Source organism: Eschrichtius robustus, chromosome 1 (genome assembly GCF_028021215.1).
Source record: "Eschrichtius robustus isolate mEscRob2 chromosome 1, mEscRob2.pri, whole genome shotgun sequence".
Classification (NCBI taxonomy): domain Eukaryota; kingdom Metazoa; phylum Chordata; class Mammalia; order Artiodactyla; family Eschrichtiidae; genus Eschrichtius; species Eschrichtius robustus.
In genome coordinates, this window is record NC_090824.1 from 100,606,787 (window position 1) to 100,633,669 (window position 26,883).

Below are 26,883 nucleotides of genomic sequence, written 5' to 3' on the forward strand. Positions count from 1 at the left end.
ATATCCCTCTGTAAGTGAGTCAAGTGGGTGTAAAGCGGCCTAAACACAGCAGTGAAAAGCAGCTAAACCCCATTATAAAAATCAACTACTTTTAAAAACCCGTGAAACAAAGACACTGAAAGAGAGAGAAATTCTTACAAAATTCGTTCAGGGGCTGTGATGCCACCTGGATTGACCATATCTAGACCCACTGCTGATTGAGACATATGGGTGAACACTCTTGGGGCTGAGAGGTTTCATGAGGTTGGGTGAGCAAAAGCAGACCCTTTTAAGTAATACTGGGTGGTACCCATCCCATGGGTCCCAAATCTCCAGGTTCAAGGGCATCTTCCTACATCGAAAACATGCATGAGACACCCAGAAGATGGTATACCGTGTGATCGGGAAAGGTTTCTAAAACGCACCTCATTTCTCATCTCCTTGTGCTCGGGTTCGCCATTCCAGCCGTTTTACTAGCAATCTCCCTCCTTGGAGAATCAGCACCTTTAACGTCCTGTTCCGTCCAGGTTGCCATTTGTCCTGAGGATGAACGGGAAGAGGGCGAAACAATGAGAGACTAGCTCTAGGTGTTGGGACAGGCACAGGTCACTCTATTTTCCCATCAGGAAGAAGAATTAACCACAGGCTCAGCCTGCCCCCCCGGAACCAGAATAGGGCCTGAAGCAATCCTGCGCTTTTGCGGCCTGCTCCCAAAAATGCGAGTTGAAAAACGTAGCCCAGGGGCACTGCAATTCACAAACCTGCAGAGTTATCAATGATAACTCTCGTCCACAAATATATTGAGGGAAGGCAACGAAAAGGATTTGAAAGCAAGGCAGAATTGCAGGAAACTGATTTCAGGAGGTAGAATCGAATCGCCTTTAAAGCACAGGAAAAGCGGCAAAACCTCGACAATGATGCCCTTGGCCAAAAAGGGCGTATGCGTTTTTTCCTGAATATATTCAGGAAAAAACGCATACGCCCTTTTTGGCCAACCAAGCAACCTGCAAAGGCAAATCAGCGCTACAAAGAAGTCTTGCTTCCCATCGGTCAAAAGGGCCGTGCTGTATAAACTGTCAAAACCAGGAATGCAGGACAGGCCATGAAGAAACGGGAGCCTTCCTACGCTGATGGGCGGGATGTCAATTGCCAACAGCCACTCTGGAGAAGTATACGGTGTGTCCTGAAACACCTAAAAAACTCAGCTTAGAGAGCATAGGGCACTTCCACACATGGGCGTATAAATTGGGAAAACTAAAAATCAGCAAGACACAGGCACCCCAAAGTTTAGGGCTGCTCTGCTGACAAGAACCTCCACTGAGTTACACCTTAAATATCCCAGGAAAGAGAAAAATGGATAAAGACGTTGTGGTCCTTATGTACAATGGAATATCACTCAGCCATGAAATCTACGTCATAAGGCTAGTAGCAGCTTGATGAGTGGATTTAGGTACGACGATTCTAAGTGAAATAAGTCAAACAGAAAACGACACTTACCATAAGATATCACTTATAAAGGGAATGTAAAAACCGCTACACTTGAACTGAATTACAAAACAGAACAGAGTCACACGTTTAGAAAACACACTATGGCTGCTTAACGGGAAAGGTGAGGTGGGGTGATGCGTAAAAGAAGGGTTTCAAATTAGCTCAGATACCGTTCCATAAACCCAATATGTAATAGACAAGACCTACTCCTTGCTCAGTGAACTGGACTCAACACCCCCTATTCAACGCCCAAGAATATATCTGACTAGTAAGAATCTTAAAACCTATGTGTTGATATCCCTCTGTAAGTGAGTCAAGTGGGTGTAAAGCGGCCTAAACACAGCAGTGAAAAGCAGCTAAACCCCATTATAAAAATCAACTACTTTTAAAAACCCGTGAAACAAAGACAGTGAAAGAGAGACAAATTCTTACAAAATTCGTTCAGGGGCTGTGATGCCACCTGGATTGACCATATCTAGACCCACTGCTGATTGAGACATATGGGTGAACACTCTTGGGGCTGAGAGGTTTGGTGAGGTTGGGTGAGCAAAAGCAGACCCTTTTAAGTAATACTGCGTGGTACCCATCCCATGGGTCCCAAATCTCCAGGTTCAAGGGCATCTTCCTACATCGAAAACATGCATGAGACACCCAGAAGATGGTACACCGTGTGATCGGGAAAGGTTTCTAAAACGCACCTCATTTCTCATCTCCTTGTGCTCGGGTTCGCCATTCCAGCCGTTTTACTAGCAATCTCCCTGCTTGGAGAATCAGCACCTTTAACCTCCTGTTCCGTCCAGGTTGCCATTTGTCCTGAGGATGAACGGGAAGAGGGCGAAACAATGAGAGACTAGCTCTAGGTGTTGGGACAGGCACAGGTCACTCTATTTTCCCATCAGGAAGAAGAATTAACCACAGGCTCAGCCTGACGCCCGGAACCAGAATAGGGCCTGAAGCAATCCTGCGCTTTTGCGGCCAGCTCCCAAAAAAGCGAGTTGAAAAATGGAGCTCAGGGGCACTGCAATTCAAAAACCTGCAGAATTATAAATGATAACTCTCGTCCACAAATATATTGAGGGAAGGCAACGAAGAGGATCTGAAAGCAAGGAAGAATTGAAGGAAACTGATTTCAGGAGGTAGATTCGAATCGCCTTTAAAGCACAGGAAAAGCGGCAAAACCTCGACAATGATGCCCTTGGCCAAAAAGGGCGTATGCGTTTTCTCCTGAATATATTCAGGAAAAAACGCATACGCCCTTTTTGGCCAACCAAGCAACCTGCAAAGGCAAATCAGCGCTACAAAGAAGTCTCACTTCCCATCGGTCAAAAGGACCATGCTGAGTAAAGTGTCTAAACCAGAAATGCAGGGCAGGCCATGGAGAAACTGGAGCCTTGCTACGCTGATGGGCGGGATGTAAATTGCCAACAGGCACTCTGGAGAAGTGTACGGTGTGTCCTGAAACACCTAAAAAACTCAGCTTAGAGAGCATAGGGCACTTCCACTCATGGGCGTATAAATTGGGAAAACTAAAAATCAGCAAGACACAGGCACCCCAAAGTTTAGGGCTGCTCTGCTGACAAGAACCTCCACTGAGTTACACCTTAAATATCCCAGGAAAGAGAAAAATGGATAAAGACGTTGTGGTCCTTATGTACAATGGCATATCACTCAGCCATGAAATCAACGTCATAAGGCTAGTAGCAACATGATGAGTGGATTTAGGTACGACGATTCTAAGTGAAATAAGTCAAACAGAAAAAGACACTTATCATAAGATATCACTTATAGAGGGAATGTAAAAACCGCTACACTTGAACTGAATTACAAATCAGAACAGCGTCACACGTTTAGAAAACACACTATGGCTGCTTAACGGGAAAGGTGAGCTGGGGTGATGCGTAAAACAAGGGTTTCAATTTAGCTCAGATACCGTTCCATAAACCCAATATGTAATAGACAAGACCTACTCCTTGCTCAGTGAACTGGACTCAACACCCCCTATTCAACGCCCAAGAATATATCTGACTAGTAAGAATCTTAAAACCTATGTGTTGATATCCCTCTGTAAGTGAGTCAAGTGGGTGTAAAGCGGCCTAAACACAGCAGTGAAAAGCAGCTAAACCCCATTATAAAAATCAACTACTTTTAAAAACCCGTGAAACAAAGACAGTGAAAGAGAGACAAATTCTTACAAAATTCGTTCAGGGGCTGTGATGCCACCTGGATTGACCATATCTAGACCCACTGCTGATTGATACATATGGGTGAACACTCTTGGGGCTGAGAGGTTTCGTGAGGTTGGGTGAGCAAAAGCAGACCCTTTTAAGTAATACTGCGTGGTACCCATCCCATGGGTCCCAAATCTCCAGGTTCAAGGGCATCTTCCTACATCGAAAACATGCATGAGACACCCAGAAGATGGTACACCGTGTGATCGGGAAAGGTTTCTAAAACGCACCTCATTTCTCATCTCCTTGTGCTCGGGTTCGCCATTCCAGCCGTTTTACTAGCAATCTCCCTCCTTGGAGAATCAGCACCTTTAACCTCCTGTTCCGTCCAGGTTGCCATTTGTCCTGAGGATGAACGGGAAGAGGGCGAAACAATGAGAGACTAGCTCTAGGTGTTGGGACAGGCACAGGTGACTCTATTTTCCCATCAGGAAGAAGAATTAACCACAGGCTCAGCCTGCCGCCCGGAACCAGAATAGGGCCTGAAGCAATCCTGCACTTTTGTGGCCAGCTCCCAAAAAAGCGAGTTGAAATATGGAGCTCAGGGGCACTGCAATTCACAAACCTGCCGAGTTATAAATGATAACTCTCGTCCACAAATATATTGAGGGAAGGCAACGAAGAGGATTTGAAAGCAAGGAAGAATTGAAGGAAACTGATTTTAGGAGGTAGATTCGAATCGCCTTTAAAGCACAGGAAAAGCGGCAAAACCTCGACAATGATGCCCTTGGCCAAAAAGGGCGTATGCGTTTTCTCCTGAATATATTCAGGAAAAAACGCATACGCCCTTTTTGGCCAACCAAGCAACCTGCAAAGGCAAATCAGCGCTACAAAGAAGTCTCGCTTCCCATCGGTCAAAAGGACCATGCTGAGTAAAGTGTCTAAACCAGAAATGCAGGGCAGGCCATGGAGAAACTGGAGCCTTGCTACGCTGATGGGCGGGATGTAAATTGCCAACAGGCACTCTGGAGAAGTGTACGGTGTGTCCTGAAACACCTAAAAAACTCAGCTTAGAGAGCATAGGGCACTTCCACTCATGGGCGTATAAATTGGGAAAACTAAAAATCAGCAAGACACAGGCACCCCAAAGTTTAGGGCTGCTCTGCTGACAAGAACCTCCACTGAGTTACACCTTAAATATCCCAGGAAAGAGAAAAATGGATAAAGACGTTGTGGTCCTTATGTACAATGGAATATCACTCAGCCATGAAATCAACGTCATAAGGCTAGTAGCAACATGATGAGTGGATTTAGGTACGACGATTCTAAGTGAAATAAGTCAAACAGAAAAAGACACTTATCATAAGATATCACTTATAGAGGGAATGTAAAAACCGCTACACTTGAACTGAATTACAAAACAGAACAGAGTCACACGTTTAGAAAACACACTATGGCTGCTTAACGGGAAAGGTGAGGTGGGGTGATGCGTAAAACAAGGGTTTCAAATTAGCTCAGATACCGTTCCATAAACCCAATATGTAATAGACAAGACCTACTCCTTGCTCAGTGAACTGGACTCAACACCCCCTATTCAACGCCCAAGAATATATCTGACTAGTAAGAATCTTAAAACCTATGTGTTGATATCCCTCTGTAAGTGAGTCAAGTGGGTGTAAAGCGGCCTAAACACAGCAGTGAAAAGCAGCTAAACCCCATTATAAAAATCAACTACTTTTAAAAACCCGTGAAACAAAGACACTGAAAGAGAGAGAAATTCTTACAAAATTCGTTCAGGGGCTGTGATGCCACCTGGATTGACCATATCTAGACCCACTGCTGATTGAGACATATGGGTGAACACTCTTGGGGCTGAGAGGTTTCATGAGGTTGGGTGAGCAAAAGCAGACCCTTTTAAGTAATACTGGGTGGTACCCATCCCATGGGTCCCAAATCTCCAGGTTCAAGGGCATCTTCCTACATCGAAAACATGCATGAGACACCCAGAAGATGGTATACCGTGTGATCGGGAAAGGTTTCTAAAACGCACCTCATTTCTCATCTCCTTGTGCTCGGGTTCGCCATTCCAGCCGTTTTACTAGCAATCTCCCTCCTTGGAGAATCAGCACCTTTAACGTCCTGTTCCGTCCAGGTTGCCATTTGTCCTGAGGATGAACGGGAAGAGGGCGAAACAATGAGAGACTAGCTCTAGGTGTTGGGACAGGCACAGGTCACTCTATTTTCCCATCAGGAAGAAGAATTAACCACAGGCTCAGCCTGCCCCCCCGGAACCAGAATAGGGCCTGAAGCAATCCTGCGCTTTTGCGGCCTGCTCCCAAAAATGCGAGTTGAAAAACGTAGCCCAGGGGCACTGCAATTCACAAACCTGCAGAGTTATCAATGATAACTCTCGTCCACAAATATATTGAGGGAAGGCAACGAAAAGGATTTGAAAGCAAGGCAGAATTGCAGGAAACTGATTTCAGGAGGTAGAATCGAATCGCCTTTAAAGCACAGGAAAAGCGGCAAAACCTCGACAATGATGCCCTTGGCCAAAAAGGGCGTATGCGTTTTTTCCTGAATATATTCAGGAAAAAACGCATACGCCCTTTTTGGCCAACCAAGCAACCTGCAAAGGCAAATCAGCGCTACAAAGAAGTCTTGCTTCCCATCGGTCAAAAGGGCCGTGCTGTATAAACTGTCAAAACCAGGAATGCAGGACAGGCCATGAAGAAACGGGAGCCTTCCTACGCTGATGGGCGGGATGTCAATTGCCAACAGCCACTCTGGAGAAGTGTACGGTGTGTCCTGAAACACCTAAAAAACTCAGCTTAGAGAGCATAGGGCACTTCCACTCATGGGCGTATAAATTGGGAAAACTAAAAATCAGGAAGACACAGGCACCCCAAAGTTTAGGGCTGCTCTGCTGACAAGAACCTCCACTGAGTTACACCTTAAATATCCCAGGAAAGAGAAAAATGGATAAAGACGTTGTGGTCCTTATGTACAATGGAATATCACTCAGCCATGAAATCAACGTCATAAGGCTAGTAGCAACATGATGAGTGGATTTAGTTACGACGATTCTAAGTGAAATAAGTCAAACAGAAAAAGACACTTATCATAAGATATCACTTATAGAGGGAATGTAAAAACCGCTACACTTGAACTGAATTACAAATCAGAACAGCGTCACACGTTTAGAAAACACACTATGGCTGCTTAACGGGAAAGGTGAGCTGGGGTGATGCTTAAAACAAGGGTTTCAATTTAGCTCAGATACCGTTCCATAAACCCAATATGTAATAGACATGACCTACTCCTTGCTCAGTGAACTGGACTCAACACCCCCTATTCAACGCCCAAGAATATATCTGACTAGTAAGAATCTTAAAACCTATGTGTTGATATCCCTCTGTAAGTGAGTCAACTGGGTGTAAAGCGGCCTAAACACAGCAGTGAAAAGCAGCTAAACCCCATTATAAAAATCAACTACTTTTAAAAACCCGTGAAACAAAGACAGTGAAAGAGAGAGAAATTCTTACAAAATTCGTTCAGGGGCTGTGATGCCACCTGGATTGACCATATCTGGACCCACTGCTGATTGAGATATATGGGTGAACACTCTTGGGGCTGAGAGGTTTGGTGAGGTTGGGTGAGCAAAAGCAGACCCTTTTAAGTAATACTGCGTGGTACCCATCCCATGGGTCCCAAATCTCCAGGTTCAAGGGCATCTTCCTACATCGAAAACATGCATGAGACACCCAGAAGATGGTACACCGTGTGATCGGGAAAGGTTTCTAAAACGCACCTCATTTCTCATCTCCTTGTGCTCGGGTTCGCCATTCCAGCCGTTTTACTAGCAATCTCCCTCCTTGGAGAATCAGCACCTTTAACCTCCTGTTCCGTCCAGGTTGCCATTTGTCCTGAGGATGAACGGGAAGAGGGCGAAACAATGAGAGACTAGCTCTAGGTGTTGGGACAGGCACAGGTCACTCTATTTTCCCATCAGGAAGAAGAATTAACCACAGGCTCAGCCTGCCGCCCGGAACCAGAATAGGGCCTGAAGCAATCCTGCACTTTTGTGGGCAGCTCCCAAAAAAGCGAGTTGAAATATGGAGCTCAGGGGCACTGCAATTCACAAACCTGCCGAGTTATAAATGATAACTCTCGTCCACAAATATATTGAGGGAAGGCAACGAAGAGGATTTGAAAGCAAGCAAGAATTGAAGGAAACTGATTTTAGGAGGTAGATTCGAATCGCCTTTAAAGCACAGGAAAAGCGGCAAAACCTCGACAATGATGCCCTTGGCCAAAAAGGGCGTATGCTTTTTTTCCTGAATATATTCAGGAAAAAAAGCATACGCCCTTTTTGGCCAACCAAGCAACCTGCAAAGGCAAATCAGCGCTACAAAGAAGTCTCGCTTCCCATCGGTCAAAAGGACCATGCTGAATAAAGTGTCAAAACCAGAAATGCAGGGCAGGCTATGGAGAAACGGGAGCCTTGCTACGCTGATGGGCGGGATGTAAATTGCCAACAGCCACTCTGGAGAAGTGTACGGTGTGTCCTGAAACACCTAAAAAACTTAGCTTAGAGAGCATAGGGCACTTCCACTCATGGGCGTATAAATTGGGAAAACTAAAAATCAGCAAGACACAGGCACCCCAAAGTTTAGGGCTGCTCTGCTGACAAGAACCTCCACTGAGTTACACCTTAAATATCCCAGGAAAGAGAAAAATGGATAAAGACGTTGTGGTCCTTATGTACAATGGAATATCACTCAGCCATGAAATCAACGTCATAAGGCTAGTAGCAACATGATGAGTGGATTTAGGTACGACGATTCTAAGTGAAATAAGTCAAACAGAAAAAGACACTTATCATAAGATATCACTTATAGAGGGAATGTAAAAACCGCTACACTTGAACTGAATTACAAAACAGAACAGAGTCACACGTTTAGAAAACACACTATGGCTGCTTAACGGGAAAGGTGAGCTGGGGTGATGCGTAAAAGAAGGGTTTCAAATTAGCTCAGATACCGTTCCATAAACCCAATATGTAATAGACAAGACCTACTCCTTGCTCAGTGAACTGGACTCAACACCCCCTATTCAACGCCCAAGAATATATCTGACTAGTAAGAATCTTAAAACCTATGTGTTTTTATCCCTCTGTAAGTGAGTCAAGTGGGTGTAAAGCGGCCTAAACACAGCAGTGAAAAGCAGCTAAACCCCATTATAAAAATCAACTACTTTTAAAAACCCGTGAAACAAAGACAGTGAAAGAGAGAGAAATTCTTACAAAATTCGTTCAGGGGCTGTGATGCCACCTGGATTGACCATATCTAGACCCACTGCTGATTGAGACATATGGGTGAACACTCTTGGGGCTGAGAGGTTTCGTGAGGTTGGGTGAGCAAAAGCAGACCCTTTTAAGTAATACTGCGTGGTACCCATCCCATGGGTCCCAAATCTCCAGGTTCAAGGGCATCTTCCTACATCGAAAACATGCATGAGACACCCAGAAGATGGTACACCGTGTGATCGGGAAAGGTTTCTAAAACGCACCTCATTTCTCATCTCCTTGTGCTCGGGTTCGCCATTCCAGCCGTTTTACTAGCAATCTCCCTCCTTGGAGAATCAGCACCTTTAACCTCCTGTTCCGTCCAGGTTGCCATTTGTCCTGAGGATGAACGGGAAGAGGGCGAAACAATGAGAGACTAGCTCTAGGTGTTGGGACAGGCACAGGTCACTCTATTTTCCCATCAGGAAGAAGAATTAACCACAGGCTCAGCCTGCCGACCGGAACCAGAATAGGGCCTGAAGCAATCCTGCACTTTTGTGGCCAGCTCCCAAAAAAGCGAGTTGAAATATGGAGCTCAGGGGCACTGCAATTCACAAACCTGCCGAGTTATAAATGATAACTCTCGTCCACAAATATATTGAGGGAAGGCAATGAAGAGGATTTGAAAGCAAGGAAGAATTGAAGGAAACTGATTTTAGGAGGTAGATTCGAATCGCCTTTAAAGCACAGGAAAAGCGGCAAAACCTCGACAATGATGCCCTTGGCCAAAAAGGGCGTATGCGTTTTCTCCTGAATATATTCAGGAAAAAACGCATACGCCCTTTTTGGCCAACCAAGCAACCTGCAAAGGCAAATCAGCGCTACAAAAAAGTCTCGCTTCCCATCGGTCAAAAGGACCATGCTGAGTAAAGTGTCTAAACCAGAAATGCAGGGCAGGCCATGGAGAAACTGGAGCCTTGCTACGCTGATGGGCGGGATGTAAATTGCCAACAGGCACTCTGGAGAAGTGTACGGTGTGTCCTGAAACACCTAAAAAACTCAGCTTAGAGAGCATAGGGCACTTCCACTCATGGGCGTATAAATTGGGAAAACTAAAAATCAGCAAGACACAGGCACCCCAAAGTTTAGGGCTGATCTGCTGACAAGAACCTCCACTGAGTTACACCTTAAATATCCCAGGAAAGAGAAAAATGGATAAAGACGTTGTGGTCCTTATGTACAATGGAATATCACTCAGCCATGAAATCAACGTCATAAGGCTAGTAGCAACATGATGAGTGGATTTAGGTACGACGATTCTAAGTGAAATAAGTCAAACAGAAAAAGACAGTTATCATAAGATATCACTTATAGAGGGAATGTAAAAACCGCTACACTTGAACTGAATTACAAAACAGAACAGAGTCACACGTTTAGAAAACACACTATGGCTGCTTAACGGGAAAGGTGAGGTGGGGTGATGCGTAAAACAAGGGTTTCAAATTAGCTCAGATACCGTTCCATAAACCCAATATGTAATAGACAAGACCTACTCCTTGCTCAGTGAACTGGACTCAACACCCCCTATTCAACGCCCAAGAATATATCTGACTAGTAAGAATCTTAAAACCTATGTGTTGATATCCCTCTGTAAGTGAGTCAAGTGGGTGTAAAGCGGCCTAAACACAGCAGTGAAAAGCAGCTAAACCCCATTATAAAAATCAACTACTTTTAAAAACCCGTGAAACAAAGACAGTGAAAGAGAGACAAATTCTTACAAAATTCGTTCAGGGGCTGTGATGCCACCTGGATTGACCATATCTAGACCCACTGCTGATTGAGACATAAGGGTGGACACTCTTGCGGCTTAGAGTATTGGTGAGGTTGGGTGAGCAAACACAGACCCTTTAAAGTAATACTGCGGGGTACCCATCCCATGGGTCCCAAATCTCCAGGTTCAAGGGCATCTTCCTACATCGAAAACATGCATGAGAAACCCAGAAGATGGTACACCGTGTGATCGGGAAAGGTTTCCAAAACGCACCTCATTTCTCATCTCCTTGTGCTCGGGTTCGCCATTCCAACCGCTTTACTAGCAATCTCCCTCCTTGGAGAATCAGCACCTTTCACCTCCTGTTCCGTACAGGTAGCCATTTGTCCTGAGGATGAACGGGAAGAGGGGGAACCAATGAGAGACTAGCTCTAGGTGTTGGGACAGGCACAGGTCACTCTATTTTCCCATCAGGAAGAAGAATTAACCACAGGCTCAGCCTGCCCCCCCGGAACCAGAATAGGGCCTGAAGCAATCCTGCGCTTTTGCGGCCTGCTCCCAAAAATGCGAGTTGAAAAACGTAGCCCAGGGGCACTGCAATTCACAAACCTGCAGAGTTATCAATGATAACTCTCGTCCACAAATATATTGAGGGAAGGCAACGAAAAGGATTTGAAAGCAAGGCAGAATTGCAGGAAACTGATTTCAGGAGGTAGAATCGAATCGCCTTTAAAGCACAGGAAAAGCGGCAAAACCTCGACAATGATGCCCTTGGCCAAAAAGGGCGTATGCGTTTTTTCCTGAATATATTCAGGAAAAAACGCATACGCCCTTTTTGGCCAACCAAGCAACCTGGAAAGGCAAATCAGCGCTACAAAGAAGTCTTGCTTCCCATCGGTCAAAAGGGCCGTGCTGTATAAACTGTCAAAACCAGGAATGCAGGACAGGCCATGAAGAAACGGGAGCCTTCCTACGCTGATGGGCGGGATGTCAATTGCCAACAGCCACTCTGGAGAAGTGTACGGTGTGTCCTGAAACACCTAAAAAACTCAGCTTAGAGAGCATAGGGCACTTCCACACATGGGCGTATAAATTGGGAAAACTAAAAATCAGCAAGACACAGGCACCCCAAAGTTTAGGGCTGCTCTGCTGACAAGAACCTCCACTGAGTTACACCTTAAATATCCCAGGAAAGAGAAAAACGGATAAAGACGTTGTGGTCCTTATGTACAATGGAATATCACTCAGCCATGAAATCTACGTCATAAGGCTAGTAGCAGCTTGATGAGTGGATTTAGGTACGACGATTCTAAGTGAAATAAGTCAAACAGAAAACGACACTTACCATAAGATATCACTTATAAAGGGAATGTAAAAACCGCTACACTTGAACTGAATTACAAAACAGAACAGAGTCACACGTTTAGAAAACACACTATGGCTGCTTAACGGGAAAGGTGAGCTGGGGTGATGCGTAAAAGAAGGGTTTCAAATTAGCTCAGATACCGTTCCATAAACCCAATATGTAATAGACAAGACCTACTCCTTGCTCAGTGAACTGGACTCAACACCCCCTATTCAACGCCCAAGAATATATCTGACTAGTAAGAATCTTAAAACCTATGTGTTGATATCCCTCTGTAAGTGAGTCAAGTGGGTGTAAAGCGGCCTAAACACAGCAGTGAAAAGCAGCTAAACCCCATTATAAAAATCAACTACTTTTAAAAACCCGTGAAACAAAGACAGTGAAAGAGAGACAAATTCTTACAAAATTCGTTCAGGGGCTGTGATGCCACCTGGATTGACCATATCTAGACCCACTGCTGATTGAGACATATGGGTGAACACTCTTGGGGCTGAGAGGTTTGGTGAGGTTGGGTGAGCAAAAGCAGACCCTTTTAAGTAATACTGCGTGGTACCCATCCCATGGGTCCCAAATCTCCAGGTTCAAGGGCATCTTCCTACATCGAAAACATGCATGAGACACCCAGAAGATGGTACACCGTGTGATCGGGAAAGGTTTCTAAAACGCACCTCATTTCTCATCTCCTTGTGCTCGGGTTCGCCATTCCAGCCGTTTTACTAGCAATCTCCCTGCTTGGAGAATCAGCACCTTTAACCTCCTGTTCCGTCCAGGTTGCCATTTGTCCTGAGGATGAACGGGAAGAGGGCGAAACAATGAGAGACTAGCTCTAGGTGTTGGGACAGGCACAGGTGACTCTATTTTCCCATCAGGAAGAAGAATTAACCACAGGCTCAGCCTGACGCCCGGAACCAGAATAGGGCCTGAAGCAATCCTGCGCTTTTGCGGCCAGCTCCCAAAAAGCGAGTTGAAAAATGGAGCTCAGGGGCACTGCAATTCAAAAACCTGCAGAATTATAAATGATAACTCTCGTCCACAAATATATTGAGGGAAGGCAACGAAGAGGATTTGAAAGCAAGGAAGAATTGAAGGAAACTGATTTCAGGAGGTAGATTCGAATCGCCTTTAAAGCACAGGAAAAGCGGCAAAACCTCGACAATGATGCCCTTGGCCAAAAAGGGCGTATGCGTTTTCTCCTGAATATATTCAGGAAAAAACGCATACGCCCTTTTTGGCCAACCAAGCAACCTGCAAAGGCAAATCAGCGCTACAAAGAAGTCTCGCTTCCCATCGGTCAAAAGGACCATGCTGAGTAAAGTGTCTAAACCAGAAATGCAGGGCAGGCCATGGAGAAACTGGAGCCTTGCTACGCTGATGGGCGGGATGTAAATTGCCAACAGGCACTCTGGAGAAGTGTACGGTGTGTCCTGAAACACCTAAAAAACTCAGCTTAGAGAGCATAGGGCACTTCCACTCATGGGCGTATAAATTGGGAAAACTAAAAATCAGCAAGACACAGGCACCCCAAAGATTAGGGCGGCTCTGCTGACAAGAACCTCCACTGAGTTACACCTTAAATATCCCAGGAAAGAGAAAAATGGATAAAGACGTTGTGGTCCTTATGTACAATGGAATATCACTCAGCCATGAAATCAACGTCATAAGGCTAGTAGCAACATGATGAGTGGATTTAGGTACGACGATTCTAAGTGAAATAAGTCAAACAGAAAAAGACACTTATCATAAGATATCACTTATAGAGGGAATGTAAAAACCGCTACACTTGAACTGAATTACAAATCAGAACAGCGTCACACGTTTAGAAAACACACTATGGCTGCTTAACGGGAAAGGTGAGCTGGGGTGATGCGTAAAACAAGGGTTTCAATTTAGCTCAGATACCGTTCCATAAACCCAATATGTAATAGACAAGACCTACTCCTTGCTCAGTGAACTGGACTCAACACCCCCTATTCAACGCCCAAGAATATATCTGACTAGTAAGAATCTTAAAACCTATGTGTTGATATCCCTCTGTAAGTGAGTCAAGTGGGTGTAAAGCGGCCTAAACACAGCAGTGAAAAGCAGCTAAACCCCATTATAAAAATCAACTACTTTTAAAAACCCGTGAAACAAAGACAGTGAAAGAGAGAGAAATTCTTACAAAATTCGTTCAGGGGCTGTGATGCCACCTGGATTGACCATATCTAGACCCACTGCTGATTGAGACATATGGGTGAACACTCTTGGGGCTGAGAGGTTTCGTGAGGTTGGGTGAGCAAAAGCAGACCCTTTTAAGTAATACTGCGTGGTACCCATCCCATGGGTCCCAAATCTCCAGGTTCAAGGGCATCTTCCTACATCGAAAACATGCATGAGACACCCAGAAGATGGTACACCGTGTGATCGGGAAAGGTTTCTAAAACGCACCTCATTTCTCATCTCCTTGTGCTCGGGTTCGCCATTCCAGCCGTTTTACTAGCAATCTCCCTCCTTGGAGAATCAGCACCTTTAACCTCCTGTTCCGTCCAGGTTGCCATTTGTCCTGAGGATGAACGGGAAGAGGGCGAAACAATGAGAGACTAGCTCTAGGTGTTGGGACAGGCACAGGTGACTCTATTTTCCCATCAGGAAGAAGAATTAACCACAGGCTCAGCCTGCCGCCCGGAACCAGAATAGGGCCTGAAGCAATCCTGCACTTTTGTGGCCAGCTCCCAAAAAAGCGAGTTGAAATATGGAGCTCAGGGGCACTGCAATTCACAAACATGCCGAGTTATAAATGATAACTCTCGTCCACAAATATATTGAGGGAAGGCAACGAAGAGGATTTGAAAGCAAGGAAGAATTGAAGGAAACTGATTTTAGGAGGTAGATTCGAATCGCCTTTAAAGCACAGGAAAAGCGGCAAAACCTCGACAATGATGCCCTTGGCCAAAAAGGGCGTATGCGTTTTCTCCTGAATATATTCAGGAAAAAACGCATACGCCCTTTTTGGCCAACCAAGCAACCTGCAAAGGCAAATCAGCGCTACAAAGAAGTCTCGCTTCCCATCGGTCAAAAGGACCATGCTGAGTAAAGTGTCTAAACCAGAAATGCAGGGCAGGCCATGGAGAAACTGGAGCCTTGCTACGCTGATGGGCGGGATGTAAATTGCCAACAGGCACTCTGGAGAAGTGTACGGTGTGTCCTGAAACACCTAAAAAACTCAGCTTAGAGAGCATAGGGCACTTCCACTCATGGGCGTATAAATTGGGAAAACTAAAAATCAGCAAGACACAGGCACCCCAAAGTTTAGGGCTGCTCTGCTGACAAGAACCTCCACTGAGTTACACCTTAAATATCCCAGGAAAGAGAAAAATGGATAAAGACGTTGTGGTCCTTATGTACAATGGAATATCACTCAGCCATGAAATCAACGTCATAAGGCTAGTAGCAACATGATGAGTGGATTTAGGTACGACGATTCTAAGTGAAATAAGTCAAACAGAAAAAGACACTTATCATAAGATATCACTTATAGAGGGAATGTAAAAACCGCTACACTTGAACTGAATTACAAAACAGAACAGAGTCACACGTTTAGAAAACACACTATGGCTGCTTAACGGGAAAGGTGAGGTGGGGTGATGCGTAAAACAAGGGTTTCAAATTAGCTCAGATACCGTTCCATAAACCCAATATGTAATAGACAAGACCTACTCCTTGCTCAGTGAACTGGACTCAACACCCCCTATTCAACGCCCAAGAATATATCTGACTAGTAAGAATCTTAAAACCTATGTGTTGATATCCCTCTGTAAGTGAGTCAAGTGGGTGTAAAGCGGCCTAAACACAGCAGTGAAAAGCAGCTAAACCCCATTATAAAAATCAACTACTTTTAAAAACCCGTGAAACAAAGACAGTGAAAGAGAGAGAAATTCTTACAAAATTCGTTCAGGGGCTGTGATGCCACCTGGATTGACCATATCTAGACCCACTGCTGATTGAGACATATGGGTGAACACTCTTGGGGCTGAGAGGTTTCGTGAGGTTGGGTGAGCAAAAGCAGACCCTTTTAAGTAATACTGCGTGGTACCCATCCCATGGGTCCCAAATCTCCAGGTTCAAGGGCATCTTCCTACATCGAAAACATGCATGAGACACCCAGAAGATGGTACACCGTGTGATCGGGAAAGGTTTCTAAAACGCACCTCATTTCTCATCTCCTTGTGCTCGGGTTCGCCATTCCAGCCGTTTTACTAGCAATCTCCCTCCTTGGAGAATCAGCACCTTTAACCTCCTGTTCCGTCCAGGTTGCCATTTGTCCTGAGGATGAACGGGAAGAGGGCGAAACAATGAGAGACTAGCTCTAGGTGTTGGGACAGGCACAGGTCACTCTATTTTCCCATCAGGAAGAAGAATTAACCACAGGCTCAGCCTGCCGCCCGGAACCAGAATAGGGCCTGAAGCAATCCTGCACTTTTGTGGCCAGCTCCCAAAAAAGCGAGTTGAAATATGGAGCTCAGGGGCACTGCAATTCACAAACCTGCCGAGTTATAAATGATAACTCTCGTCCACAAATATATTGAGGGAAGGCAACGAAGAGGATTTGAAAGCAAGGAAGAATTGAAGGAAACTGATTTTAGGAGGTAGATTCGAATCGCCTTTAAAGCACAGGAAAAGCGGCAAAACCTCGACAATGATGCCCTTGGCCAAAAAGGGCGTATGCGTTTTCTCCTGAATATATTCAGGAAAAAACGCATACGCCCTTTTTGGCCAACCAAGCAACCTGCAAAGGCAAATCAGCGCTACAAAGAAGTCTCGCTTCCCATCGGTCAAAAGGACCATGCTGAGTAAAGTGTCTAAACCAGAAATGCAGGGCAGGCCATGGAGAAACTGGAGCCTTGCTACGCTGATGGGCGGGATGTAAATTGCCAACAGGCACTCTGGAGAAGTGTACGGTGTGTCCTGAAACACCTAAAAAACTCAGCTTAGAGAGCATAGGGCACTTCCACTCATGGGCGTATAAATTGGGAAAACTAAAAATCAGCAAGACACAGGCACCCCAAAGTTTAGGGCTGCTCTGCTGACAAGAACCTCCACTGAGTTACACCTTAAACATCCCAGGAAAGAGAAAAATGAATAAAGACGTTGTGGTTCTTATGTACAATGGAATATCACTCAGCCATGAAATCAACGTCATAAGGCTAGTAGCAACATGATGAGTGGATTTAGGTACGACGATTCTAAGTGAAATAAGTCAAACAGAAAAAGACACTTATCATAAGATATCACTTATAGAGGGAATGTAAAAACCGCTACACTTGAACTGAATTACAAAACAGAACAGAGTCACACGTTTAGAAAACACACTATGGCTGCTTAACGGGAAAGGTGAGGTGGGGTGATGCGTAAAACAAGGGTTTCAAATTAGCTCAGATACCGTTCCATAAACCCAATATGTAATAGACAAGACCTACTCCTTGCTCAGTGAACTGGACTCAACACCCCCTATTCAACGCCCAAGAATATATCTGACTAGTAAGAATCTTAAAACCTATGTGTTGATATCCCTCTGTAAGTGAGTCAAGTGGGTGTAAAGCGGCCTAAACACAGCAGTGAAAAGCAGCTAAACCCCATTATAAAAATCAACTACTTTTAAAAACCCGTGAAACAAAGACAGTGAAAGAGAGACAAATTCTTACAAAATTCGTTCAGGGGCTGTGATGCCACCTGGATTGACCATATCTAGACCCACTGCTGATTGAGACATATGGGTGAACACTCTTGGGGCTGAGAGGTTTCGTGAGGTTGGGTGAGCAAAAGCAGACCCTTTTAAGTAATACTGCGTGGTACCCAACCCATGGGTCCCAAATCTCCAGGTTCAAGGGCATCTTCCTACATCGAAAACATGCATGAGACACCCAGAAGATGGTACACCGTGTGATCGGGAAAGGTTTCTAAAACGCACCTCATTTCTCATCTCCTTGTGCTCGGGTTCGCCATTCCAGCCGTTTTACTAGCAATCTCCCTCCTTGGAGAATCAGCACCTTTAACCTCCTGTTCCGTCCAGGTTGCCATTTGTCCTGAGGATGAACGGGAAGAGGGCGAAACAATGAGAGACTAGCTCTAGGTGTTGGGACAGGCACAGGTGACTCTATTTTCCCATCAGGAAGAAGAATTAACCACAGGCTCAGCCTGCCGCCCGGAACCAGAATAGGGCCTGAAGCAATCCTGCACTTTTGTGGCCAGCTCCCAAAAAAGCGAGTTGAAATATGGAGCTCAGGGGCACTGCAATTCACAAACCTGCCGAGTTATAAATGATAACTCTCGTCCACAAATATATTGAGGGAAGGCAACGAAGAGGATTTGAAAGCAAGGAAGAATTGAAGGAAACTGATTTTAGGAGGTAGATTCGAATCGCCTTTAAAGCACAGGAAAAGCGGCAAAACCTCGACAATGATGCCCTTGGCCAAAAAGGGCGTATGCGTTTTCTCCTGAATATATTCAGGAAAAAACGCATACGCCCTTTTTGGCCAACCAAGCAACCTGCAAAGGCAAATCAGCGCTACAAAGAAGTCTCGCTTCCCATCGGTCAAAAGGACCATGCTGAGTAAAGTGTCTAAACCAGAAATGCAGGGCAGGCCATGGAGAAACTGGAGCCTTGCTACGCTGATGGGCGGGATGTAAATTGCCAACAGGCACTCTGGAGAAGTGTACGGTGTGTCCTGAAACACCTAAAAAACTCAGCTTAGAGAGCATAGGGCACTTCCACTCATGGGCGTATAAATTGGGAAAACTAAAAATCAGCAAGACACAGGCACCCCAAAGTTTAGGGCTGCTCTGCTGACAAGAACCTCCACTGAGTTACACCTTAAATATCCCAGGAAAGAGAAAAATGGATAAAGACGTTGTGGTCCTTATGTACAATGGAATATCACTCAGCCATGAAATCAACGTCATAAGGCTAGTAGCAACATGATGAGTGGATTTAGGTACGACGATTCTAAGTGAAATAAGTCAAACAGAAAAAGACACTTATCATAAGATATCACTTATAGAGGGAATGTAAAAACCGCTACACTTGAACTGAATTACAAAACAGAACAGAGTCACACGTTTAGAAAACACACTATGGCTGCTTAACGGGAAAGGTGAGGTGGGGTGATGCGTAAAACAAGGGTTTCAAATTAGCTCAGATACCGTTCCATAAACCCAATATGTAATAGACAAGACCTACTCCTTGCTCAGTGAACTGGACTCAACACCCCCTATTCAACGCCCAAGAATATATCTGACTAGTAAGAATCTTAAAACCTATGTGTTGATATCCCTCTGTAAGTGAGTCAAGTGGGTGTAAAGCGGCCTAAACACAGCAGTGAAAAGCAGCTAAACCCCATTATAAAAATCAACTACTTTTAAAAACCCGTGAAACAAAGACAGTGAAAGAGAGACAAATTCTTACAAAATTCGTTCAGGGGCTGTGATGCCACCTGGATTGACCATATCTAGACCCACTGCTGATTGAGACATATGGGTGAACACTCTTGGGGCTGAGAGGTTTCGTGAGGTTGGGTGAGCAAAAGCAGACCCTTTTAAGTAATACTGCGTGGTACCCATCCCATGGGTCCCAAATCTCCAGGTTCAAGGGCATCTTCCTACATCGAAAACATGCATGAGACACCCAGAAGATGGTACACCGTGTGATCGGGAAAGGTTTCTAAAACGCACCTCATTTCTCATCTCCTTGTGCTCGGGTTCGCCATTCCAGCCGTTTTACTAGCAATCTCCCTCCTTGGAGAATCAGCACCTTTAACCTCCTGTTCCGTCCAGGTTGCCATTTGTCCTGAGGATGAACGGGAAGAGGGCGAAACAATGAGAGACTAGCTCTAGGTGTTGGGACAGGCACAGGTGACTCTATTTTCCCATCAGGAAGAAGAATTAACCACAGGCTCAGCCTGCCGCCCGGAACCAGAATAGGGCCTGAAGCAATCCTGCACTTTTGTGGCCAGCTCCCAAAAAAGCGAGTTGAAATATGGAGCTCAGGGGCACTGCAATTCACAAACCTGCCGAGTTATAAATGATAACTCTCGTCCACAAATATATTGAGGGAAGGCAACGAAGAGGATTTGAAAGCAAGGAAGAATTGAAGGAAACTGATTTTAGGAGGTAGATTCGAATCGCCTTTAAAGCACAGGAAAAGCGGCAAAACCTCGACAATGATGCCCTTGGCCAAAAAGGGCGTATGCGTTTTCTCCTGAATATATTCAGGAAAAAACGCATACGCCCTTTTTGGCCAACCAAGCAACCTGCAAAGGCAAATCAGCGCTACAAAGAAGTCTCGCTTCCCATCGGTCAAAAGGACCATGCTGAGTAAAGTGTCTAAACCAGAAATGCAGGGCAGGCCATGGAGAAACTGGAGCCTTGCTACGCTGATGGGCGGGATGTAAATTGCCAACAGGCACTCTGGAGAAGTGTACGGTGTGTCCTGAAACACCTAAAAAACTCAGCTTAGAGAGCATAGGGCACTTCCACTCATGGGCGTATAAATTGGGAAAACTAAAAATCAGCAAGACACAGGCACCCCAAAGTTTAGGGCTGCTCTGCTGACAAGAACCTCCACTGAGTTACACCTTAAACATCCCAGGAAAGAGAAAAATGAATAAAGACGTTGTGGTCCTTATGTACAATGGAATATCACTCAGCCATGAAATCAACGTCATAAGGCTAGTAGCAACATGATGAGTGGATTTAGGTACGACGATTCTAAGTGAAATAAGTCAAACAGAAAAAGACACTTATCATAAGATATCACTTATAGAGGGAATGTAAAAACCGCTACACTTGAACTGAATTACAAAACAGAACAGAGTCACACGTTTAGAAAACACACTATGGCTGCTTAACGGGAAAGGTGAGGTGGGGTGATGCGTAAAACAAGGGTTTCAAATTAGCTCAGATACCGTTCCATAAACCCAATATGTAATAGACAAGACCTACTCCTTGCTCAGTGAACTGGACTCAACACCCCCTATTCAACGCCCAAGAATATATCTGACTAGTAAGAATCTTAAAACATATGTGTTGATATCCCTCTGTAAGTGAGTCAAGTGGGTGTAAAGCGGCCTAAACACAGCAGTGAAAAGCAGCTAAACCCCATTATAAAAATCAACTACTTTTAAAAACCCGTGAAACAAAGACAGTGAAAGAGAAACAAATTCTTACAAAATTCGTTCAGGGGCTGTGATGCCACCTGGATTGACCATATCTAGACCCACTGCTGATTGAGACATATGGGTGAACACTCTTGGGGCTGAGAGGTTTCGTGAGGTTGGGTGAGCAAAAGCAGACCCTTTTAAGTAATACTGCGTGGTACCCATCCCATGGGTCCCAAATCTCCAGGTTCAAGGGCATCTTCCTACATCGAAAACATGCATGAGACACCCAGAAGATGGTACACCGTGTGATCGGGAAAGGTTTCTAAAACGCACCTCATTTCTCATCTCCTTGTGCTCGGGTTCGCCATTCCAGCCGTTTTACTAGCAATCTCCCTCCTTGGAGAATCAGCACCTTTAACGTCCTGTTCCGTCCAGGTTGCCATTTGTCCTGAGGATGAACGGGAAGAGGGCGAAACAATGAGAGACTAGCTCTAGGTGTTGGGACAGGCACAGGTCACTCTATTTTCCCATCAGGAAGAAGAATTAACCACAGGCTCAGCCTGCCCCCCCGGAACCAGAATAGGGCCTGAAGCAATCCTGCGCTTTTGCGGCCTGCTCCCAAAAATGCGAGTTGAAAAACGTAGCCCAGGGGCACTGCAATTCACAAACCTGCAGAGTTATCAATGATAACTCTCGTCCACAAATATATTGAGGGAAGGCAACGAAAAGGATTTGAAAGCAAGGCAGAATTGAAGGAAACTGATTTCAGGAGGTAGAATCGAATCGCCTTTAAAGCACAGGAAAAGCGGCAAAACCTCGACAATGATGCCCTTGGCCAAAAAGGGCGTATGCGTTTTTTCCTGAATATATTCAGGAAAAAACGCATACGCCCTTTTTGGCCAACCAAGCAACCTGGAAAGGCAAATCAGCGCTACAAAGAAGTCTTGCTTCCCATCGGTCAAAAGGGCCGTGCTGTATAAACTGTCAAAACCAGGAATGCAGGACAGGCCATGAAGAAACGGGAGCCTTCCTACGCTGATGGGCGGGATGTCAATTGCCAACAGCCACTCTGGAGAAGTGTACGGTGTGTCCTGAAACACCTAAAAAACTCAGCTTAGAGAGCATAGGGCACTTCCACTCATGGGCGTATAAATTGGGAAAACTAAAAATCAGCAAGACACAGGCACCCCAAAGTTTAGGGCTGCTCTGCTGACAAGAACCTCCACTGAGTTACACCTTAAATATCCCAGGAAAGAGAAAAATGGATAAAGACGTTGTGGTCCTTATGTACAATGGAATATCACTCAGCCATGAAATCTACGTCATAAGGCTAGTAGCAGCTTGATGAGTGGATTTAGGTACGACGATTCTAAGTGAAATAAGTCAAACAGAAAAAGACACTTATCATAAGATATCACTTATAAAGGGAATGTAAAAACCGCTACACTTGAACTGAATTACAAAACAGAACAGAGTCACACGTTTAGAAAACACACTATGGCTGCTTAACGGGAAAGGTGAGGTGGGGTGATGCGTAAAAGAAGGGTTTCAAATTAGCTCAGATATCGTTCCATAAACCCAATATGTAATAGACAAGACCTACTCCTTGCTCAGTGAACTGGACTCAACACCCCCTATTCAACGCCCAAGAATATATCTGACTAGTAATAATCTTAAAACCTATGTGTTGATATCCCTCTGTAAGTGAGTCAAGTGGGTGTAAAGCGGCCCTAACACAGCAGTGAAAAGCAGCTAAACCCCATTATAAAAATCAACTACTTTTAAAAACCCGTGAAACAAAGACAGTGAAAGAGAGACAAATTCTTACAAAATTCGTTCAGGGGCTGTGATGCCACCTGGATTGACCATATCTAGACCCACTGCTGATTGAGACATATGGGTGAACACTCTTGGGGCTGAGAGGTTTGGTGAGGTTGGGTGAGCAAAAGCAGACCCTTTTAAGTAATACTGCGTGGTACCCATCCCATGGGTCCCAAATCTCCAGGTTCAAGGGCATCTTCCTACATCGAAAACATGCATGAGACACCCAGAAGATGGTACACCGTGTGATCGGGAAAGGTTTCTAAAACGCACCTCATTTCTCATCTCCTTGTGCTCGGGTTCGCCATTCCAGCCGTTTTACTAGCAATCTCCCTCCTTGGAGAATCAGCACCTTTAACCTCCTGTTCCGTCCAGGTTGCCATTTGTCCTGAGGATGAACGGGAAGAGGGCGAAACAATGAGAGACTAGCTCTAGGTGTTGGGACAGGCACAGGTCACTCTATTTTCCCATCAGGAAGAAGAATTACCCACAGGCTCAGCCTGACGACCGGAACCAGAATAGGGCCTGAAGCAATCCTGCGCTTTTGCGGCCAGCTCCCAAAAAAGCGAGTTGAAAAATGGAGCTCAGGGGCACTGCAATTCAAAAACCTGCAGAGTTATAAATGATAACTCTCGTCCACAAATATATTGAGGGAAGGCAACGAAGAGGATTTGAAAGCAAGGAAGAATTGAAGGAAACTGATTTCAGGAGGTAGATTCGAATCGCCTTTAGAGCACAGGAAAAGCGGCAAAACCTCGACAATGATGCCCTTGGCCAAAAAGGGCGTATGCGTTTTCTCCTGAATATATTCAGGAAAAAACGCATAGGCCCTTTTTGGCCAACCAAGCAACCTGCAAAGGCAAATCAGCGCTACAAAGAAGTCTCGCTTCCCATCGGTCAAAAGGACCATGCTGAGTAAAGTGTCTAAACCAGAAATGCAGGGCAGGCCATGGAGAAACTGGAGCCTTGCTACGCTGATGGGCGGGATGTAAATTGCCAACAGGCACTCTGGAGAAGTGTACGGTGTGTCCTGAAACACCTAAAAAACTCAGCTTAGAGAGCATAGGGCACTTCCACTCATGGGCGTATAAATTGGGAAAACTAAAAATCAGCAAGACACAGGCACCCCAAAGTTTAGGGCTGCTCTTCTGACAAGAACCTCCACTGAGTTACACCTTAAATATCCCAGGAAAGAGAAAAATGGTTAAAGACGTTGTGGTCCTTATGTACAATGGAATATCACTCAGCCATGAAATCAACGTCATAAGGCTAGTAGCAACATGATGAGTGGATTTAGGTACGACGATTCTAAGTGAAATAAGTCAAACAGAAAAAGACACTTATCATAAGATATCACTTATAGAGGGAATGTAAAAACCGCTACACTTGAACTGAATTACAAATCAGAACAGCGTCACACGTTTAGAAAACACACTATGGCTGCTTAACGGGAAAGGTGAGCTGGGGTGATGCGTAAAACAAGGGTTTCAATTTAGCTCAGATACCGTTCCATAAACCCAATATGTAATAGACAAGACCTACTCCTTGCTCAGTGAACTGGACTCAACACCCCCTATTCAACGCCCAAGAATATATCTGACTAGTAAGAATCTTAAAACCTATGTGTTGATATCCCTCTGTAAGTGAGTCAAGTGGGTGTAAAGCGGCCTAAACACAGCAGTGAAAAGCAGCTAAACCCCATTATAAAAATCAACTACTTTTAAAAACCCGTGAAACAAAGACAGTGAAAGAGAGAGAAATTCTTACAAAATTCGTTCAGGGGCTGTGATGCCACCTGGATTGACCATATCTAGACCCACTGCTGATTGAGACATATGGGTGAACACTCTTGGGGCTGAGAGGTTTCGTGAGGTTGGGTGAGCAAAAGCAGACCCTTTTAAGTAATACTGCGTGGTACCCATCCCATGGGTCCCAAATCTCCAGGTTCAAGGGCATCTTCCTACATCGAAAACATGCATGAGACACCCAGAAGATGGTACACCGTGTGATCGGGAAAGGTTTCTAAAACGCACCTCATTTCTCATCTCCTTGTGCTCGGGTTCGCCATTCCAGCCGTTTTACTAGCAATCTCCCTCCTTGGAGAATCAGCACCTTTAACCTCCTGTTCCGTCCAGGTTGCCATTTGTCCTGAGGATGAACGGGAAGAGGGCGAAACAATGAGAGACTAGCTCTAGGTGTTGGGACAGGCACAGGTCACTCTATTTTCCCATCAGGAAGAAGAATTAACCACAGGCTCAGCCTGCCGCCCGGAACCAGAATAGGGCCTGAAGCAATCCTGCACTTTTGTGGCCAGCTCCCAAAAAAGCGAGTTGAAATATGGAGCTCAGGGGCACTGCAATTCACAAACCTGCCGAGTTATAAATGATAACTCTCGTCCACAAATATATTGAGGGAAGGCAACGAAGAGGATTTGAAAGCAAGGAAGAATTGAAGGAAACTGATTTTAGGAGGTAGATTCGAATCGCCTTTAAAGCACAGGAAAAGCGGCAAAACCTCGACAATGATGCCCTTGGCCAAAAAGGGCGTATGCGTTTTCTCCTGAATATATTCAGGAAAAAACGCATACGCCCTTTTTGGCCAACCAAGCAACCTGGAAGGGCAAATCAGCGCTACAAAGAAGTCTCGCTTCCCATCGGTCAAAAGGACCATGCTGAGTAAAGTGTCTAAACCAGAAATGCAGGGCAGGCCATGGAGAAACTGGAGCCTTGCTACGCTGATGGGCGGGATGTAAATTGCCAACAGGCACTCTGGAGAAGTGTACGGTGTGTCCTGAAACACCTAAAAAACTCAGCTTAGAGAGCATAGGGCACTTCCACTCATGGGCGTATAAATTGGGAAAACTAAAAATCAGCAAGACACAGGCACCCCAAAGTTTAGGGCTGCTCTGCTGACAAGAACCTCCACTGAGTTACACCTTAAATATCCCAGGAAAGAGAAAAATGGATAAAGACGTTGTGGTCCTTATGTACAATGGAATATCACTCAGCCATGAAATCAACGTCATAAGGCTAGTAGCAACATGATGAGTGGATTTAGGTACGACGATTCTAAGTGAAATAAGTCAAACAGAAAAAGACACTTATCATAAGATATCACTTATAGAGGGAATGTAAAAACCGCTACACTTGAACTGAATTACAAAACAGAACAGAGTCACACGTTTAGAAAACACACTATGGCTGCTTAACGGGAAAGGTGAGGTGGGGTGATGCGTAAAACAAGGGTTTCAAATTAGCTCAGATACCGTTCCATAAACCCAATATGTAATAGACAAGACCTACTCCTTGCTCAGTGAACTGGACTCAACACCCCCTATTCAACGCCCAAGAATATATCTGACTAGTAAGAATCTTAAAACCTATGTGTTGATATCCCTCTGTAAGTGAGTCAAGTGGGTGTAAAGCGGCCTAAACACAGCAGTGAAAAGCAGCTAAACCCCATTATAAAAATCAACTACTTTTAAAAACCCGTGAAACAAAGACAGTGAAAGAGAGAGAAATTCTTACAAAATTCGTTCAGGGGCTGTGATGCCACCTGGATTGACCATATCTAGACCCACTGCTGATTGAGACATATGGGTGAACACTCTTGGGGCTGAGAGGTTTCGTGAGGTTGGGTGAGCAAAAGCAGACCCTTTTAAGTAATACTGCGTGGTACCCATCCCATGGGTCCCAAATCTCCAGGTTCAAGGGCATCTTCCTACATCGAAAACATGCATGAGACACCCAGAAGATGGTACACCGTGTGATCGGGAAAGGTTTCTAAAACGCACCTCATTTCTCATCTCCTTGTGCTCGGGTTCGCCATTCCAGCCGTTTTACTAGCAATCTCCCTCCTTGGAGAATCAG